This window comes from Miniopterus natalensis, chromosome 9 (assembly GCF_054644295.1).
Source record: "Miniopterus natalensis isolate mMinNat1 chromosome 9, mMinNat1.hap1, whole genome shotgun sequence".
NCBI lineage: Eukaryota > Metazoa > Chordata > Mammalia > Chiroptera > Miniopteridae > Miniopterus > Miniopterus natalensis.
The window spans coordinates 59,465,130-59,480,223 of NC_142089.1; the positions used below are offsets into that span (position 1 = coordinate 59,465,130).

General features: G+C 48.9%; 1 non-coding gene across 1 annotated transcript; it reads left to right on the top strand.

Annotated features, from left to right (window-relative positions):
- Positions 1-12,569: 12,569 nt before the first annotated feature.
- Positions 12,570-12,654, top strand: TRNAR-UCU (transfer RNA arginine (anticodon UCU)). The gene is given in 2 exon segments: positions 12,570-12,606; positions 12,619-12,654. It is a non-coding gene; the product is annotated as a tRNA-Arg (tRNA).
- Positions 12,655-15,094: the final 2,440 nt, after the last annotated feature.

Sequence of the window (15,094 nt, forward strand, 5' to 3'; positions counted from 1 at the left end):
AAATATGGGGGCAACCTAGGTGTCCATTGGTAGACGACTGGCTAAAGAAGAGGTGGTGCATGTATATAATGGAATATTACTCATCTATAAAAAGAATAAAATCCTGCCACTTGCAACAACATGGATGGACCTAGATGGTATTATGCTAAGTAAAATAAGTCGGACAGAGAAAGACAAATACCATATGATTTCACTTATGTGTGGAATCTAAAAAACAAAGTAAATAACAAACAAAACAGAAACAAACTCATAGGTACAGAAAACAAATTGATGGTTGCCAGATGTGAGGGAGGTTGGGAGCATGAATGAAAAAGGTAAAGAGATAAAGAAAAATAAATTGCCAGTTATAAAAACAATAATGAGATGTAAAGTACAGCATAGGGAATATAATCAATAATGTTCCATGGATTTTTAAGCTACCAATTATTGAGCACTGTGCTAAGTGCTTTACATATATTACCTCATTAGATTGACATCATAGCTATCTAGTGAGATGGGGGGGTTGTATTTTTTTAAAAATCATTTGACTCATGAGGAAATAAATCTCAAGAAAGGTTGAGTGGCTTGGCCTTTCATGTGACTCGGAAGTGGCAGAGGTGGAATTTGAACTCAGGCTGACTCTTAAAAACTGTTCACAGCCATTAGGTTGTTCAGGCTCCCCTGAGTCCTCCACATCCTTGCTGGCAGCATTCTGTTTCTTAAGAGTCAAAAGCATCCTAGCCAATTTATCATCAAAACTTTTAAGGCCTGGACTCACACGGTGAGATGAGCATGTTATAAAGATTCCTCCAGCAGAGCAGGAAGGTGAATTAGGGGAAGATTCTGAGGAAAGAAATACCAGTGAGCAGTCCACCCTCAGAAGGCTTCCTTTCCCCTCTCACCCTGAAAGGATTATTGACTATTTTGAAAATGCTGAAAGGAAAAGAAATGCATAAAATGTTGGTGCAGAATCAAGTTAGCACTGACACCCAAAAGTATTGGCTGTGTTTCTGCTCTGTGTTGCTGCCATCAGAGTTGAGAAGACCTGGTCCCGAGCAGCCTTAATCTGGTTGAGCAGTGAAGATGACCAGAACACCTCCAAACAAACAGGAGCTTGCTTAACACACCTACAAAGTATCTTACTGTTCACTTGTCATTCACCCCTCACTAGAATGTAAACTAGAATCCGAGAGAGTCTGTCTTGCTTGCTCTGTTCTAGCAGACATTCAACAAACGTCCGTTGAGTGAACAAATGAGCTCTGGGCCTGGCCCACTCCGCCCATCCCTCTTACACACGCCTTGCCTACAGTGCCCTGTGCCAGTCTTGTGAGCCGTCCCTGCCAGTACACGTAGGGCTCCCCCGGAGTAAAACGGCATGGACAGAAACAACGTCCCTCACAGTTTCCTTCGCGTTCCCAGAGCCGCCGCCCCTCTGAAACGCGATGCGTGGTAGCTCTGTGTGCAGGTGAGGGCCAGGAGCAGGGGCTCATCCGCGGCCAGCTGGCAGGTGCAGGCGACTCCAGCTGCGGGAGCCAGAAGAGGGGCCACCCTTCCTTCTGTGCAGAACAATCCGCCCGAGGGGGCTGGCCTGGAACCCTCCAAGATGGGGCGTTACACTCTCCAGGCCCCCAACGACAACCAGTGTCAGGAGGACCGCTGAGCAGGGACCCGGCAGCTCTCCTTCCGTCCTGGCCACCCGTACACCCAGAGGATCCTCCCTCCCGCTTTGTTCTTCCACCTCCTCCTGGCAAAGGTCTTCCTCCTCTCGTTGTGGCCCTCTTTTCCTCCCACTCTGTTTCCTGGCTTTATTCCTCCCTGGTTTCCTGTCACACTAAACTCTTTGTCTCCTCCCCCATTCCTCAAATGACATTTTTTTGGTGCCCTCTGTAAGCTCAAAGCTGCGTGCCAGGCCCTTTGTTCCTCCCCATCTCTTCTCTTATTAAAAAAAAAAAAAAAGAAAGAAAGAAAGGCACTTAATCTGGATTTAAAGTTTCCTTCTGGCACTTCATTTTGTGTGCCCAGGTGGCCTGAGGGGCACCCCTGCCCCCATGGGAGGGCTCAGCTGTCCTAAGGAAGATCCTGAGAGGCAGTTTTGTCAGGCCTGGCTGCTAGCTGCAGACCTGGGTTTTGTTCACGCCGTAACCCCTCCTCCACTCTCCAGCAATTCACCCAAACTCACACGTGCTGCCTGTGACCCCTTAGTGGGTTTAGTCAGCTCTGGAATGGACCTCTGGGTGACATGTGAGTGGATGGCATTTTCTCAATACAGAAAGTGAAATTAGGGAGCCAGTACACACAAAGGTCCACTCAATAATACAAGATAAAATACTTGAGTGAGAAACCTATGTTCCCAAGCCAACCTCAGGGCTACAGTCTCCTCTTCAGGGCTGTCACCTCTGAGCCTCCACCTTGGCCAGTGGCTCCCCTAGCGCACAGGTCAGCCTGCAGTGCACCACGTGGGCAGCCTGGCCTTTGGATCTCATTCCTCCCCACTCTGTTTTGCTTTGAGTTGCTGAGGAGCAGCCTCCCTTGCCATGTCCTCCCTCCTACCTGCCGTGAGGTAATGCATTTTGCAGGTTTAAGCTCCTCCCTGGTGCAGAAAAGGCAACCAGGGTATTTAAAAGATAAGGTCCTGCCCGGCTGGCATGACTTAGCAGTTGAGTGTTGACCATGAACCAAGGGATCTCCGTTTGATTCCCAGTCAGGGCACATGCCCCAGTTTTGGGCTCCATCCCCAGTAGGGGGAATATAAGAGGCAGCCAATCAATGACTCTCTCTCATCATTGGTGTTTCTTTCTCTCTCCCTCTCCCTTCCTCTCTCTAAAATCAATAAAAACATAAAAATAAAATAAAAGTTAAGATCCCTTCAGAGAGAGAAACAGTATTTTTTTTTTTTGCTTGGGAAGCAACCAAGGTCCCACTCCCTACCTTTCTGCATTCTCTGTGTGCTTCTTCCAGTGGGGATTCAACATGCCCCTTTACCCTCTGAGCTCAGCCTCCCTCCTTCTCCAGGGCCAAAGCTTTGGAGTCAGCAGCCACTGCCTGAGTATTTCCAACAGTCCCAGGCTAAGGGAGTGAAGGAAAGACTATCATTTAAAGGGCATGCAACACCAGAGAGGCTTGTTCTGCTCTCTTTGCCCCATTTCTGTTCTGGGCAGCCTACTTCAGGATCCAGCAAGAGTCTGTTTCTGTCCGTCTGCCCACATGCAGGCCTCTGTTGCTGCTCCAATCATAGTTCTAGCCCACTGGTTCCATGTCTGATTTTTGGCTGAATTCATCTTTCAGAGTTTCAAAAAGAGAAGAAAATTCTCTCTCCAATTCTCGACACAGAGAGGGGGTTAGGAAATATTGAAACCAGACATAATGGGTCTGAGGCCCCCCGTCATTACTTGAGCCAAATTAAGCAGAGACAGGGTTGAATCATATATGAGCATTTATCCCAATAATGCCGGCAGTATGGGGAGAGCAGTCAGTCACCCTGGAAATTCTGCTCTGACCCCCTCGCCAGTTGGCTGATTATATACCAGTGAGGGAGAGAATGACTACATGCAGCTTCGAGCTACAAGTGTAACAGGAAAGGGGAGGGTCAGGTCTGTAGTCGGGCCTTCAGGAGCTCAAAGTCCAACAACCAGGTGGCTAATCTTCTATAACATTATAAACAGCTCAGCCCATTCCTGGGTCAGTGTTCCTGAGGCAAACTCCCGGAGGGGTCAGGGTCCCGGCACAGCAATCAAGTCAAAGCGTGTCCTCTCCTTGGTTTGCTTTTAAAATGTATTTCTTTTCACAGCCCTGTCTTTCTTCTTGGAACACATCCTCCAGTTTCCCAGGGTCTGTAAGAAAACCTCTTATCTATAGTTAGTAAGGTGAATAATTATTAAACAACTGTGGCTCTATTCTTATTACTGCCCTGCCCCACTAGCAATATGAGTTGAATTTGGTGAGGAATGAAAGGAAGACAGGAAGCGAGGGGGGAGAAGTCTGCTCTGTGGACCCAGAGCTTCCGAAAGCTTTGGGCAAGGTGTGGGGGGGGGGGGGGCGGGGGGCAAGAAGGAGCAGAGCAACAGCCGCAGGTTGGCAGGTGCTCCAATGCGAAGGCCGCCCAAGGCTGGGAGCCCCGGCCTCCCCTGCGGGCCCTGGCGCTGCGGGTCTGCCCCACTGACCTTCTCCGCAGGCCCTGGGACAGCCGGGGCCCCCACGCTGTCCTCACTCCCGCCCTTTCTTCTTTCCTCCCTGCCGCACTGTTCTCGTTCCTACGCCTTTAAGACCAGGTACGAATTTCCTGCGAGGCCTTCCCACCCATCCCTTCCCAGAGGCCGGGGCTCCTTCCCATATGCCTCTCCCCCTGACAGCTTCATTCACCCACGTATTGGTTCACGCTTCATTTGTTGAGGGCCTACTGTGTGCCAGGAAGTGATCCAGCAGCGATGGGGAGAGACCTGGCTCTTCAGAGCTGCCAGGGAGTTCACAGGCCTGGGGGAGAAGGCGACTTCAGGAGCAGTGACAAGATGGTGAAGGTTCTGAAGAGGAAAACCGGGGTCTATGGGAGGTATATGCGAGGGAGGCGTGTACCCCTGGGGTTGGGGTGAGACGGAGGACGTTTCCCTCAAATGGAACATTGCAGCTGAAACCCGAAGAATGAAGAAGCCACGGCCAGGGAGAGAGGTAGGGGCGTGTGTGTGTGTTGCATGTGTGTGTGTGTGTATGTGTGTGTGTAAGAGGGTATGGGTGTGTATATGTGTGTACGAGTGAATGTGTGTGTTGTGCCAGGTGGGAGGAACCCAAGCAGAGACAAGTAGTCAGTGAAGGGAAACAGGCTGGAGAGTAAGGTAGGAAAAGGTCGTGCAAGGTCAGGAAGGGCCACGTTCAGTGCCAGCTCCAGGAAGGGAGGGTCTGTGACGTACTTGTTTTTATAGTCCTGGAGCCCTGCAGAGTAACAGGTGCTCAAGAAGTGTTTATGGAACAAATAAAGAAATGAAAGCCCATTGGCCTAATGAAACAGAATTTAAACAGGACACGGGAATCTGAAAAATGAAACAAAACCGCCTCCTAAGGCCAGCTGTGCCACCACGAGGGCCATTTCAACGTTAGTCGGGAGCCCAGGAAGCATCCCTCCCATCTGGCTGGCACAAGGACAGGTTTGTAATGCACACATACGGCATGATTTGAGCTGGTCAGGTTTAGCAAGACAAGTGTGCCATTTATCCAAAGCAGGCCTGTCTGGAGCCAGTGGGGGGGATCTAAGTGACATCTGCCAGCCTGGGACTTTATGCCACAGGGGAGACTAGCAGACAGAGACCCAGCCAGGGGCTGTGTCTTGATGCCACTCATCAGAGAGCGGTGCTCTGTACTAGTCCCGCAGTCCTGTGGACTTCAGAGAATCAAAGCATCTTAGAGCTATGGAGGTCCCTAGGAATCATCTGGCCTGCCCTAATTTTACAGATGAAGTCACTGAAGCCAGAGAGGTTGAGTAACTTACCCTAAGTTAGTGGCAGGACCAGGCCAGGTCTCGGGCCTCTTGAGTCTACATTCAGGCCTCTTATTAGTACATTTAAAGGGAAGAAAGGAGGAAGGGAGAGGAGAGAAGAAGAGAAGGGAGGGAGGAAGGGAAGAAACTGCACTGCGGCCATTTCATGGGGACTAAAACAAGGGGCCGAAGTCCATAGCCAAGGGAGACTGGGAAATACAGTGCCTTGTAGCATCTCCTGACCTGAGTTAAGGCGACATGCTGAAAGGCAGTGAGTGAGAACACATGCTCATCTTTCTCAGCTGAGGGCTCAGGGGAGGAGAGTTTCTACCTCATAGACCCAGGATGCCACTGTCTGCAGTGGGATCACACATTTTCCTGCTTCAGTCCGTTCCACACTTAACCAGTAGCTAGGAGCCGGGATCTGGGACAAAATAGCCAAAGTCTATCTAAGTCTCTGTGCTTGCATTATTTCCCAGTATCTCTTCTCACCTTCTTTCTAGTAAGAGAACTCCTGATTTCTGCACTGGTACACAGCTACCTGGAATAAAGACTACATTTCCCAGCTCCTTGTGACTAAGAGGTGCGTCTGTGACTAAGTTCTGATCAAGGCATGGACGCAGAGGGATCTGGTGCAGCTTTGGGAAGTCGACTAAAAGCAGTGGTTCTCTATCTGGGGACACTCTGCACACACCCCCAGGGGGACATCTGGCAACATTTGGGGACATTTTTGTCATACCTGGGAAGGAGGAAGTTACACTGGCACCTAGTGGGTGCCAAGGATACTACTAAACATCCTACAATGCACAGAACAGCCCCCATAACAATACATTTTCTGGCCCCAAATGCCGAAGTACTAAGACCCAGAAACCTGTCTTAAATGTAGGGGCACATTCAATATGCTCCTTCCTCCATACGACTGGCTGTGGTCTGAGCTGCCACCTTTGACCATGAGGCGGAAGCCACATGTCAAGGATGGTGAAGCAACAAGATAGGAGAAGTCTGGAACCCACTGCTCCTGAAGCCGCCGTATCAGCTGTGGATGGCTCGCTTCCAGACTTTATTACCTAAAACAATAAAGTTCTAGTTCATTGAAACCTTGTTGCTTTGGGTTTTCTGTCACTCTCGGCTAAACCTACTTGATACATCTTCCTCCCTCTTGGTTTTCCACTCCCTTCAACTTCAGTGAGCCTCTGCCCACCTATCTCTTGCTCCTGGCCTTTGTAACCCTTTCTTGCTCTCAGGTTTCACCTCCAGAGTTACTCAAGAGCTATATTCATCCATTCACAGTTTGATCTACTTTAAATTCTGATACTTACTCCAAGATCCATCTTATTGCAGCTCTGAGACTGTCAGGTCCCTGCTCCATCCAGAGTCCCAGCCAATCAGGCTCTAACCAGTCCTAAGAATATGCTGTAGCCATTAGGTTCTAAACATTTCTTTGTAACCCAGTTTGCAATGTGGAGCCACTTTCTCCCAAATTAGGGGCTAACTCTTTAATAACCAGTGTACAGTGCAGGTGCCAGCCCAGCAGAGTGGAGACTTGACCAACGGGAATGGACCCAGGCCCTTAATGGCACTACCAGCTGGGTATCAGCCCTGGTCCTACTGGAGCTGAAGAATTAATCTATTCACCCATGTATCCATGCATTCTTTCAACACCTGCGTGAGCCATGTTCAAAGGTCTAGCATAGAATCTGCTATGACAAGACCTGGAGGTCTTTCCATTTATCATTATTGTTACCCCAGGCTTAAAAATGACAAACCCTTGGCTACCAAGTAGGATTCCCTAGTGAAACAGAGGGGAAAGGTTGGCCCCTCTCTATATACCTCTTCATTGCTTGTGGTGAACTTGACATTAATTAGGCCTTTCCTTTCTGGGGTTTTTAAAAATATATATCTTTATTGATTTCAGAGAGAGGAAGAGAGATAGAAACATCAATGATGAGAGAGTCATTGATCGGCTGCAGCCCGCAACCCAGGCATGTGCCCTGACTGGGAATCGAAACCCGATCTTCTGGATCCTAGGTCGATGCTCAACCGCTGAGCCACACCTGACTGGGCTCCTTCCTGGGATTTTAAAGTCTGCTGCTGGTAAGCTGAGAAAAAAAGTCATAGTGACCCCACCACTATACAAATGACTTCACAGTTATACAATCACGCTGTCAGGGATACAAAAGTAAATCATTTGTATTCAAGGGCAGATATTTCAGAACAAGAAGAGGAATTTCAGCCAGCATATTTGCTACTGCTTCAGACTGTCTACCTGACATCCTGAAGATATAATAGGATGGATCATTTCACAGGGAAAGTGGGCAAGAACCAAAGGATAGTAAAGCAAAGAGCATCTCAGCCGGCCTCCATGTCCTTCAGATGGACCCTTTAGACACTGTGCATTGGACTGTTCGGCCTCTGCTATTTTCCAGCCTGTCCTATCTTCTTTTTCACAACCCCCCCGTCTGTGTGCTAACCCCTGCCCAGCATTTCTTGTGTGCAAGTTGGTCCTAGGTTCAGTAGCCCTTTCCAAATTCAGGCTTGTCCCCGATTCCCCCTCTCAGGGTGTGATCTCTCTCCCTGAAAGTCCCATACCCCTGCACCTATCTCACTTGGAAACCTTTTTGCCTTACGTCACAGTTGTGTACCTGTCATCATTTCTATTAGGTTGTAAGCCTGGCACATGTCTTTTTTCTTTGTGTGTCAACTAGACTTTCAATCACTACCTACTGAAGAGATGAAGTCCTAGGGAAACAAGCACAAATTAATACGAATGTAAGAGTCTTCCTGACCCTCAGCCCCCATTCGATTCAGCCTGCACACCACCCCCTAAGTTAATCATCCTAAAGCACGTCCATTTTCATGCCAAAAGAAACTAGTAGCTCCCCAGTGCCCAGGGCATTAAACCCTCCTTCCTCTTTTTGAATCAAGCCTGCCCCACCTCCTTTGCTACTTCTGGCCTCAACCCTCCCTGTCCAACCTTATCTTCTTCATCCCCAACTGTCCTACCATAAGGACCCATTTGTCCCTCTTTTCTACCGTAAAGTCAAAATTTCTTCATCCTGGGAATTTCCCTTTTTCTTCCCTTACTCCCATATTGCCACCTAATATAGTTTGGTTATTGGCATGGCTGAAACTCAGTGCTGAGATTTTTTTTTAGGACAAAAAGGGCTGTCATTTAAATACTGCGAGTAGATTTTGTCTAGCAAGAGACGAGTCTTCTTCGTAAGTCCTTTAGGGGTGGACCGCACATTTGTTTTGGGAAACTGCGGTTGGAGACGGATGAAAATAAGGATCCACCTAAAGTTCTTGAGGAGAGAACTGTGAGAAAATCATGAAGCTGAAGGTAGATGTTTTCAGTCTGAGAAGCTGAGTGTTCTCTTTGGCAGCAGGCAGGACATCTATAGTCAAGCAGGAGCAGGGTAGGGAGGTGGAGAATGCTGCTTGGGTTGCAACAAATTTAGCCGATGCTGTATCTGAATTTTGGTTTGTTCCTGCAGGATGTGGGATTTCTGTATTGAGAACTGCTTGCTAATAGCAGCAAAAAGTTGTTACATACTTATCATGTGCCAGGACTAAGATAAAATTTTGCAAGGATTGATTCCTGTAATCCTCACAGTTTTAGGATTTTTCAAAAGAAGTATCTGAGTCGTTAAAAATCATGTCTTGTAAACAAGAGGCAGGGCGAAGATGTGAACACCAGGAATCTGACTCCACAATCTGAGCTCCTGACCTCTACCAGAGTCTTTGTGGTTTTTTTAAAAATCTCGTCCTTTTAAATCTTCTTTTTGGAGTATGCTTTATAATCAGAATAGTAGTAAGTGCTTGTTATTTGGGAATACAAATTCAAAAACATTTTACTGGTAGGGTTGTCCAATCACATTTTGCCATTTTTTCATGTGTTATCTTGTATTATTTGCTTATACCTTCATACTCACAGGTTGTATTTCTCCCAAGGAATTTGACGTCTCCTTGAATTGCATCTTAAAACTTCCACTCTGTCTCCCACAGTAGGCCCAACTGTATCTTCCTTAAATACTCACTTAATTGAATTAAACTGGTTCTCCAACTACCTTCTCCCTCTGGAACAAAGCAAACCTAGTGAAAATATATGACAATATAGTAGATGTCTAGATCTTCTGGGGAAAGGCTGAAGCTGCATCTAAGCATTGCAAATAGAAGCACATCGTAACTTAAAAATAATTCTGCTATATAAACATGGAAAGTGTTATTACAGACTCCCAGAGGGGTATAATGGATTTGAATTTTAAAACAACAAAATGAACTAGTGTTTAATTTTGAGTTTTGCTGTCCAGGGAACTCAAAATTGCAGCTGGGCGAGATCAGCCTGCTTGTAGGTGGTAATAGTCCATTCTTTGGCTCCCTCTGTCGGCAGGAAAGAAGCGTTTAGTTTTTTTACTTGCAGGAATGTTTGATTGGGTTGTGTAATGAATGACTGCTGTTTACTGTATGTACTGCCTGAGAAAATTCAGCTCTCAGATTTAGCGTGAGGAAGACAAAACCTACTGGTTCTTCTCAGGTGGCAACTAAATACACATTTTTCATTCCTTTTACATGCTAACATTGCTGCCTCTGAAGCCAGACTCACTATAACTGCTTTATTGTCAGAGAATACACGCAGCCCTTGTTCTGCTGTAGCTTTCCCAATCTTCTAATTGTAGGGTGAAAAGTACAACCTTGATTGCTCACAGAATTTGTCACACTAGCCTGGTTTTCCCTCACTGTCTGCTGACCCTGCATCTCGGTAATACTTTCCATGACATAAGGGGTTTGGTCTCAACTAGTGATAGGAATCAAATATCTAAAATTCTCTATTTGACTTATTGAGTGGAACTGACACACATACCTTTCCTTAGCATGAGGTTTCTTTCCCAATTCCCCTTGCCAAAACTTTTCTATGAGTCTGAATCATTATTTACTCATGTCAATGACTCATCATTGGAGAGTGGCTCCACTGTCTCCAGGCTGAATTCCTCTGTATGGTATTCCTACAGGGGCACTGAGCATCTATCTCTTTTCCCCTGTTCTGCCATGTGCAACCCCATGTTGCACATGGGGTTGCCACCAGTGCCTGGCACATTGCAGAGTTCAGTAGAAATTTGTTTAAATAAGTATGATTTAAAGTCATATCCTACTTTAAGGGTTAATTTTGTACATGTGAGAATTCTTCCATGCATGTGAAGACATGAGTTTTATTTTCTTAATCTTAAAGGGGACATAACAATTAAACATAAAATGCATGTTGTCAAGGAACTTTATTTATATTATGGTGGAATGAAACAGGCCTGGCAGCAATCAGGTCCCTGCCACTCACTGTTTGGAGAGGCAATCCACCAAGGGCCCTTCCCATCCTTGTACATTCTTGCAGTGAGCAACCCTGAGGAAGGAGGGCATGTCTCCCTATGGGACGACCAGCAGGCTTGGTAACTGCTTGTTGTAAAACAGTGGGTTCCCCAAACTTAGCATTTCTCCCCTGTAATGCAACCCATTTTGTGTGTAAACATACATCTGGGTCCATCTGCTTGGTTTCTGTGAGAGCTGGGGTTCAGGGAACCAACACAAACCTGTCAGCAGGCTAGCTACCGCTTTTGCTCCCAGTCTTTCACCTCTGACCCAGGAGTCTGCGTAGCCTGCCAGTATCCATGAAACGGTGGCAAGCTGACCTGTTAGCCTGCAAGAGGGTAAAATCCCGGGTTCTTCACAGTTCTTCACATTCACTAGCTAGACCCTATACAATATTTTTTGTCTGTCTTCTGGCGGCAGCTTCCCTTCTTTATAAAGGGGACAATAGTACCTGCTCGTAGTATTGTTGTGGGTTAAATTAAACAAGAATGTAAGGATACCAAAGGCACTAGGGTCTTCCTGGGAGCGCCCCTTCCCTCGTTAGAGCACCACTGAGGCTACTTCGGCGCCTGATGAAGCTGCACAGGGAGGAAAGGCGCGGGCCACAGGACCGGGCGGTGGGCCCGGCTGCAGCAGGCGCGCAGCTGCAGCTTCGCAATTTCTACGCGGGAGGGGCTCGGAAAGCCGCAAACCGATTGGAGCGGGAGGCAGGGGTTTTCGTCTTGCAGCAGCGGTTGCATAGCAACCACGCAGTTTTTATTTAGATCTTCATTTCCAGCAGCTTCAGGGTCGTCCTGATGGGGATTACTGGGGGCACTGAAGAGCCCCCGCCCCTCTAACATCACTCCCCTGGTTTGCGGCCACCGCTCCATTCCGAGCAGGCTTTGGTTTCGCCGCCCCCGCCCCCGGGAAACCCCGCGGCCGCCCGCCCCCGCATGCTCCCGGGGCCCCACGCGCGCGGTCACCCTCACGGCTGCCGCCCACGCAGCCGCGCGCTCCGGAAGCGCGGGCCGGGGCGGCGACGCGGCGCCCACGGGGCCGCTGCGGGCGCTGGGACGCGGTCTCCGCGAACGCGGCGGCTCGGGGCGCGTCGGCCCCTCCAGCCGCCGGGCCCGGGCGCCTCCGAAATTCGGCTCTGGGTCTGCGGGGAGCGAAATGCAACCCAGTCCCCGCTTTATCGAGCCCCGCGCGAATAAACACTCACAAGCACGCACACAGCTGTCGCCGCGGCCCGAGCTCCTAGCGCCGGGTTTTGGCCGCCGGCGGCCAGGGAAGAGCCGGAGACCCGCGTGGGGCCGCCGCTCGGGACCCGCCGCTAAAAGATGCGACGTAGGCGCCCGGCGTTACCCGGCGGGCTTAACGGCGCAACGGCCGGCCTGGGGCCTGCATCGCCCGGGCCGGGGCCGGCGAGACCCGGTAGGCGGGGCGCTCGGGCAGGAAGGGAGCGGGGGAAGCGCGGGCGTGATTTGTCCTGCGCGGCCGGGTGCGGCTGGGGCCGGCCGGGGACCCGCCTGCTGCCGCCCTCAGACCGACCGGCCGGGACGCGCGGGCTGCCGGCCGCTCGACGCTCGCGGGGCGCGCCGACCTCGTTGGGAGGCGGCCGCCGGGGGAGGACGGACGGATGCCTGCAGCCCGTTTGGTGGCAGCTGCCCTGGCCGGCAGGGGCCCAGCCTCGGCGACGCGGACGGACAGCTGGAAGGGCGTAGGCAGGGGCGCGGAGCCGTCGCCTCTGGCTTAATATAGCAGATGCGCGGAGACTCCAACAGGTGGCTCCGTGGCGCAATGGATAGCGCATTGGACTTCTAGAGGCTGAAGGCATTCAAAGGTTCCGGGTTCGAGTCCCGGCGGAGTCGTAACCCTTTTCCCCCTCGCAATGTATTTTCTAGGCCCATGGCTTCTCTTCCCTCTCCTTTTCTTAAAGGGTTCAACTCGCTTCCCGTTCACTGTGCTCTCCCCGCTCTGCCTTCGGCTCCTGCGGCCCTTTGACCCACGGCCAGTCGCGCGGGCCCCGCCGCCCCGCTGGCGCCTCGGCCTGGGCACCGCGGACCCGGGACCTGACCCGGGGACTGGGAAGAGCGGCCCGGGCGGCGGCCGAGCGGGCCTCGCGGTCCTCGCGGTCTTGGCTCCGAAGGAGAACGCGGGGGAGGCCGGGTCTGGGGCGCCCCGGGAGAGCCGCCCCCACGCCCAGGGCCGAGAGATGCGCTCCCGCCCGGAGCGCGACGGTGGCTGCTGGGCAGGGGCGACGCAGGGACGCGAAAACGCCGCCACTGCCGGGGCTGCGCGGCGCCCGCCGGCTGCCCCGCCCGCCCCGAAGGCTTCGGAACTGTCACCACCGGAAATCCCCGCGGACCCCGTGAGAAATGCAGATTTCTGGGCGTCGCCCCCGGACTGGAATCCAGTCGACCAGAGGCGGGGCCCAGAATCTGTATTTCTGATAAGGATGCCCGTTCCTCCTCCCCGCGATTCCAGCTGGGGTCCGAGGCCCATTCAGCCTGTCAGCTCCTCGAGGCAGAGATTGCCAGCTGGGACGGCTTCTGACAGCTCACAGCCTTGCACGGCATTAGGATCCCACCTCGCTAAATGCGAATAAATTAATGAACGAGTGGAATTTTAAAAATTCATTGTAACAAACTAACTTAATTCATGCAAAAAAAATATATATATATATATCTGAAATCCAAAATTGTCAAGAAAGGTACAGGGAAAAGTAAACATCCTTGCTGTTCCTGTATCCCAGCCTTGCAGTTCTCTATAAGCCATTAATGAAAATAGTTTCTCGGAAATATTTTCAGATTTTATGCGCATGTCAGCATTTATAGACCCATTGCATCGCTATGTGTTTTTTGCTGTCGGTGAACCAGGTGATACACAGTTGGTGGTACACTCTACCTGCTGTTTCTGTTGGGGCAGGTAGGGCGGCCTTGTTCCATTGTGCATGTGTGTTACAGAGATTTAACAGCCCCCGATAGTTTGGCATTTAGTTATCCAGTATCTTCCTACTACAAACAGTGCTTCAGTGATGAACATCCTTGTTCTTACATTATTGTACACAAGTGCAAGTATATTCCTAGGAAGTGGAATTGCTGGGCCAAGCATTTGTTTGTGCATTTTTTGATAAATATTGCCAAATTGCTCTCAGGGAGATTGTACCATTTTACTCTCACCAGCAATGGGTCAGTGTGCCCATTTCCCCATAGCCCACATGTTATCAAACAGATGAAAAAAGATCTCTAGTTGTAGTTTCAATTCATGTCTTTTATTATGAGTGAAGCTGAGCATCTTTATATACACAGAATAATTTGTATTTCCTTTTTGTGATTTATCTGCTGTGATTTTTCTTGACTTCTGCTATGCATCATTGGTCATTTTCTTACTGATTTGTAGTTCTGTACATATTAAGGAAACCAGCCCGTTGTGATTATAATTATTCTTTTTCAGTTTGTCTTTTGATTTTGTTTATGGTATTTTATTTTTGTCTTACAGAAATTCATATATTTGGATTTATCAGTCTTTTATGGCTTCTAGGTCTGGGGTTGTACTGCCTTCAGATTATTAATTTCATATTTCATTTTAGTGCTTATAGTTTTATTTTTATACTTAAATCTTTACTTCATCTGGAATGTATTTTTTGTAAGGGGTGAAGTGGGAGTTTTTGCCCAAGAATCACTGATAACGAATGTGCCTCCTTTTCTACACTGACTTGAAATGCCCCTTTGATAATTTTCTCCATTTCCATATGCATTTGGGTTTCTGGATCCTCTTTTATTCCGTTGATCTATCTTAATTCTGAGTGACCAGAACTGTGCTATTTTAATATCACAGTAGGGCCAGTCCTTCCTCATAACTTTTTTAAAAGCTTTTTTACCACCTGAATTATTCCTGAATTATTATTTTTCCCACCTAATGTTAATAATCAGCACTTATTTAGCATTTTTTATATACCAGGTACTATTCTAAGGGATTTATGCATTTTAATGTGCTTAATCCTCCTGACAGGGCTGCCAGGTAGGTAGTAGTGTCCCTTTTCATGGGGGCGGCATCTGAGACAGAGAGTTAAGTAACTTGTCCAAGGAGACACATCTAATAATAAAGAGTGTATCAGGAATAGGAACTCAGGAAGCTTGGGTCTGCACATAAAACCACAATTCTGTATTGTCTTTTCATATGAGCTTTAGTTAAAGCTGGTCTGGCTCTAATCTGAGGAGATACTGTGTTGGAGTCATGTTATTTATAGATCAAATAGGGATAATTGAACTAATTATGATGTTGAGTCTTCCTATTTAAGAGTAGCAG